Source organism: Nyctereutes procyonoides, unplaced genomic scaffold (assembly GCF_905146905.1).
Source record: "Nyctereutes procyonoides isolate TBG_1078 unplaced genomic scaffold, NYPRO_anot_genome, whole genome shotgun sequence".
NCBI classification, from domain to species: domain Eukaryota; kingdom Metazoa; phylum Chordata; class Mammalia; order Carnivora; family Canidae; genus Nyctereutes; species Nyctereutes procyonoides.
This window is the reverse complement of record NW_026575142.1, coordinates 65,603,104-65,609,468: the sequence shown is the minus strand read 5'-3', so window position 1 is coordinate 65,609,468 and position 6,365 is coordinate 65,603,104.

The following is a 6,365-nucleotide window of genomic DNA, read 5'->3' as shown; positions in this document are numbered from 1 at the left end:
CGCTTCGTGCTCCACCTGGGGCCGCAAACCCAGGTTCTCTCGATTGGAAGAAGAAACACGCCTCAGAGCAGAAGCAGGTTGCAGCTGGTGACCGTGCTGATGACCCCAGGGCCTTCCCCCAGGCCGTCCACGCAGGGAGCGCCCGGAAGGGACACTGAGGCAATCAGGGACCAGCCAGCCAGTCGAGAAGAGAAGTCACCTGCAAGTACTAGCAACTGCTGCTGGTATGTCAGGTAATTTTCTGGATGCATTACAAATTCTTTAGATCCAACAGCAAAAAATAAGTAGTTGTTCTCTTTTGTCTGTAAGGCTAACGCACCACCTTTTCACATTGCAAGTTTTCCTACTTTCTGCTCATCTACTGTTGCCCTTATAAAGACACTACGGGACACGAGGGTGAGAAATCACCGTGTCCATCTAGTATTGTGCAAAAATGGTATTGCAGCCTCTACCCCCGTCAGGAACCATGGTGACACCCTTTCACCTGGACACCTGCAGGTAGGGTTCCCCCTCTTTACTCCTGAGGGGAAGGCTGCCTGTGTCACTGCCCTGCACTGGAGAGATCTTCTTTGGGGTGAAGCCCTCTGGGCATGCCTGTTGGGACACAGTTCCCATTATTGTGGGTGTTTCATTTTATTTGGTGAGACTGAAGAGCTAGCCACATTCTACCGAACTGTCGAAGGTGTAAAGACAGGGAGACTCAAAGATGTGACGTGGCAAGATGCAGCCCCACCTTACGAAGAAATTTGGGCAGTTCTGCTCTGGCCTTTGCGGGAAAAAATGCCAGCATGTTTTTCATAGGGTGGCACTGACCTTGAGGTGCTGCTGATCTGAGTTCAGGGGAAGGGAGCTGTTTGTCCATAGGTACAGGTGGCTCAGGTCACCTCTGTTCCTCCAGCAGAACAGAGCCTTGTGTACAAAGAGCGCCTTGGACTTCATACAACAGTAATGCTGAGGGCTAACATTTATTGAGTCCTTCCTGTGGAGTAAGCCCTGTGCCGTGTACTTCTTACACACTCTCTCATGCATTCACCACAACACACCTGAGAGGAGGGACTGTTACGACTTTCATTTTATTTATGAGAATCTGAGCCAAGGATGCAGGTGGGTTCGCCTTGTCGGTTAGAGACAGCTGGGATTTGAACTCATGTTTGTCTGGCTTCACAGGCTTCTCATCCTCACCCGTGGACTCAGGTTGGAGTTGAGTGGATTGGAACAGAACACCTTCCCTCCCACTCCCCGTCCCCATCCCCATCCTCACCAACCCCCCCCCCCCCCCCCCCCGCCCCAGTCTGGGCCATTGGAGGCTCTGGGCCTTTTCTTGGTAGCTTGCTCCTGGCCCTGCCTCCCCAGGCTATTTGCTTTTTCTTCTTGCAATTGGGATCTCACCGTGCCATCATTACTGTTGTCTGGTGACCTGGGGTATAACTCTCCACTCAGAAAATGAAGAGGAATATTAAGTTTCTTTTAACGTTCTATGCTAATGATGCGTGGCACTCTTTAGCTCAGGGGACATGAGCTCACAGCTGTCATCTTTCTAGCTCTAATTTTGGAAGCACTGAGATTAAGAATGTAGCCTATAAGGTTGGAAGTCTATATATCCAAAAGGGTAAGGCTTTCCTTTGTTTGCTTGCTCTGGGCAGAGACGACAAACAGCAGGAATGATAGTTACGGGACGATATAACCCTAAGCGAGAGGTGGATGGACTCTAGTTTGCACACCGGCCATGGCAAATCTGGAATACCGCAGCAGGTTACCAGAACTTCTGTTGCAGGAGAACCCCTGAGAGTCTCAGAAAAATGGGGACGTGAATCTTGAGAAGTTATGAACTCCTAGGCTATCAAGATGAGGAATCTCAAAGATGTAACGAAGGCTTTCTTCAATTTAGGGGGACATGGGCACCCTGAAAAGCAGAGCGTGTACCATGTCTTGAATGAGGGAAGGAAAATTGGTTCCTAAGGAAGAGCTCAAGGTCAGTAGGGGTGAAATACTCTATTACATGCCCCCATTTGTCTCCATCTGGGAAATCTATTCACACGTTCCTCCAAAAGGAGCAGGCTACCTTTCAAAGAAAGCTCCAAGAATAGAAAAGGCAGTATGAGGCCAGGCCACAGGAAGTTAGGCCAAAAAAGCTGTTTGCTGGTAGGGAAGAAACACTTCCTCAGCTTTAAGGATCATTGCAGTGAAAGAAGAGGGAGCAGAGAACCATATTCCCGTGATCAGGAAATAACAGCCAGGCCACAGGCCCAGGCCTCCAGGAGCCAGAACAGGCAACATTCACCACAGCCATGTTGAGAAAGCTTCAGAAGCAAGACCAGGAAGATGACGGTGGAGCCAATGGGGAAAGGAAAAGAGCTTGAGGCCTTGTCCCCCGGGGTCTTCCTTGGAAACTCAGTCTAAGCTAGTGAAATTGTCTCCAAGGACAAGGAGGCCTGGGAAGATAGGGGTTACCCAGTATTACAGGTTGAACTGTGCCCCTTCAAAATTTATGTGCTGAAGTCCTAACCCCCCAGTGCTTCAGCATGTGACCTGATATGGAGATAGGATTTTACAGAAGTCATCAAGTTAAAGTGAGGTCATTGGAATGACCTGTAATCTAGTGACTGGCGTCCTTATAAGAAGGGAACTTTGGACACAGACATGCAGGGAGGACGTCATGTGAACATGAAGGCAGAAACCAGAATGATACTTCTACCAGCCAAGGTATTGTAAAGAGTGTGAGCAAATCATCTCGAGCCAGGCGAAAGGCATGGCACTAGCTTTTTCTCACCGTCCTCAGAAGGCATCTGTGCTGCCAACACCTTGATCTTGGACTTCCAGCCTCCAGAACTATGAGACTAAAAATTTTTGTCGTTTAAGCCACCCAGTTGTGAGGCTTTGTTAGAGCAGCCACAGGCAACGAACACACCCAGAAAAGCCCTCAGAGCACCAGGTATTGGAACATTTTAGTTATAACATCAGGGAACCAAATGGATGGCAGGTCCCACTATCATGATAAAGTTATGCCCCTTAAATTGTGTTCTCCATCCAGGCTGTGTCCTGGTGAGTCACTAGGGTGACCACCTTCTGGGATAGAAGTGTAAACCCTATGAAACATTGTCTGCACAGATGTTCATTCAAAGACCACTTACAGGCAACCACTATATGCCAAACGAACTGGCAGATTTTTTTTTTAAGATTTTATGTATTTATTCATGAGAGACACAGAGGGAGAAGCAGGCTCCCCTTAGGGAGCCTGATGTGGGACTCCATCCCAGGACCCCGGGATCACAACCTGAACCAAAGGCTGATGCTCAACCACTGAGCCACCTACCCAGGTGACCTTGTAGATTTTAAAACATGACAAATGAAATTAGGTTAAATGCTCAGTCATCTCCTTTTAAAAATATTGTAATGAGCAGATTTTTTGAAATCCATCTCTAGCATTGCTGCCCTGACCAGTTCTCCAGGGGAAAAGTGGGGTAGAAAGGAGATCTGACCTAGCAACCAGGGCAGGCAACAAGGTGTCCTTTGTTTCAACAACACTTTATGGTTCCCGTTTGGAAAATGTCCTTAAAAGCACTCAATGCTACAGGATTTCCCTTTCTAGAATGGAAATCCTGTATGGAACAATCATCAGAATAATCAGGGCCTCCTTCCTTGGCTTTTCCTTAGAGGTGAGATTGGAGCAGAGATTCTTTGGTCCATTTAATCTAGTTTTGTGGGATTTCACTAGAGCGTTTGAAATTCTTGTTTATGAGAAACATTTTCTTTTTTTCTTTTTTTAAGATTTATTTATTTATTCATGAGAGACACACAGAGAGAGGCAGAGACACAGGCAAAGGGAGTAGCAGGATCCCTACAGGGAGAGACAGTCCTCCGATGTGGGACTTGATCCCAGATCCTGGGATCGTAACCTGAGCCAAAGGCAGATGCTCAACCGCTGAGCCACCCAGGTGTCCCAATGAGAAATATTTTCTCTTCTCAAGTGTGTGGTTTAGGAATAAAAGAGGATAGTGGTTGGACAGAGCCTTAAGAAAAAAAACCAAACCTAACTTCTCATTATGGCTAACTTCAAACATATTCTAGAGGAGACAGGCTAGAACAATAAACCTGAATGTACCAATAGGGTAGCTGCAAAATTAGAAATTGTCGCCTGTTCTTGTTTCATTTATGGCCTCTGCTTCTCCTTCCCCACACTATATTATATTGAAACACATGCCAGCTGTGGTATCATTTCATCCCCCGATTCTTCAGTATATATCTCTAAGAGAGAAGGACCCTTAAAAAAATTGTGAAACCATAATCACACCTGGAACATTCACGATTTTAAACACCATTCATTGTCTAGTCAAGGTTCAAGTTGCCTTGATTGTCTCACAGTTTTTTAAAAAGTTGGTTTGTTTGAGAATCCAAAAAATGTCCATGCGGTTTATGTGCATTGGTTTATGTGCATTGAGTTTCTTTGAAACTATAGGATCTCCTCTCCCTTCTTTTTCCTTGGAATATATTTATGACAAAACAGGTTACCTTTTCCGTCTAGTCTCTGGTTTTGTTTATTGCCTTCCCCTGGTGTTGTTACCATGTTCCCTGGGCCTTTGTATTTTGTAAATCTTAGATTTAGATGCTCTATCTGATTCAGGCTTGTGATTTTGGCAAGGCCACTTGATACAAAGATGGTGTTGGATCGTCCATCAGGAGGCACATCCTGTTCAGTCCTCCCCTGCGATGTTTGTAGCTACTGATCGCCATAACCTAGATCTTCTTTCACATGAGATTTGTCAAATGATAGTGTTCTAATTCTATTATTCCTTGAGTGTGAGGGTACAGCTCACACAGGAAAGACAGGTTCAATGCTTGATTCATTTTAGAACCATTGGTTACTAATATCCTTCAGAGGTGACTAGTGAGTTTACTTTGAAAAATATCATTATGAACTCATGACTTTTTAATTTATTTAATATGGTTTAATCCATTGTTGGCATTAGTACTCAAATTGCCCCATCATTGGCTATTTGGAGCTGTTTCAGATTGGTTCTTGAGTCTTGGACATAAGCTTTTTAACTGCTTTTGGGAACAGGACATAGAGACCCTTACCAGAACTATCACTCCTGGATCCATGGTGTCCAAACTTTTTTGATTGTGAACTCCCAGTAAAAAAAAAAAATTCAAACATGGATCCCCTCTACATGCTTATTGATAAATTATACACATGTACTATGATTTAATGTATTATATACATGACAAAAACACCTCCAACTAGCAATCTTGGGTGATAAGAAAAAGCTGAAATAAACAATGTTTTAAAAATGACAGCCACCTCGGAGGTCACTAGCTATAGCTGCCTTAGCCAATGCGACAGGAAGGCCGTAGGTGGGAGAACCTGGGGCAAAGGCACAGCTCCCCCCTTGCCTGCTGAGGAGCCAGGAATCCTACCAGACACCAGGCTGCTGGCCTCCAGCACTGTGACCTGGAGAGCTCAGCCCTGTTTCCTGCCAAGTGCTTGGCCATGAGCAGGGCGGAGATGCCTAGAGCGTCCTGGCACCCCACCATGCTCTTTCACCATCTAGCAATCTGGCAAGCAGGCCTGGTCGGGTAAATGCTCAGGAGAGGAGGCATGCACGCTGGCTCCGTGGATAGGGAAGTAGAATCACGTCGGCTTTCTTTCTAGGAAGGAAAAATCTGAAGTTACAAAAAGCTTCACTTCCTTTAAACAGGGAATCAGCTTTAATTAAAAAGAATTGATCGAGCGAATTACTGCAAAAGTACCTTTTCATCGGCTTTCTATGCGGGTCAAACAAAGGATGAAGGTTTATGACTCAGGCTGCTACACCAGTGACTTAGTTAAGTAACCCAGTTGAGACAAGCTCTTACATAAAGGTTTTGGTCAGGTAGCAGATTCCTCAGCTGTGTTTTCATGATACTCAGTTAAATTGTGAGGACCCCTTACTGCCAAGCTGTTTTGATAACCATCTAAATGACAAAATTTTGTGTTTATCAATAACCCTGAAATGTGGCTAGAAAGTTATGGTACAACAAGAACTAAGGCAGGTGTGGGAAGTCATGGTTGTTTATGCAGGGAAGCTGTCCTTATCTCCTCAAAGTGTCTGAACGTAAAATCGACTCCAAAATTTCTAACAAAAGAGCACCATCTTTTTTTTTTTAAGATTATTTATTTATTTATTTATTTATTTATTTATTTATTTATTTATTTATTCATGAGAGATACAGAGAGAGAGGGAGAGAGGCAAAGACATAGATAGAGAGAGAAGCAGGCTCCATGAAGGGAGCCCGATGTGGGACTCGATCCTGAGACTCCAGGATCACGCCCTGGGCCAAAGGTAGATGCTCAACCACTGAGCCACTCAGGTGTCCCAAGAAAAACA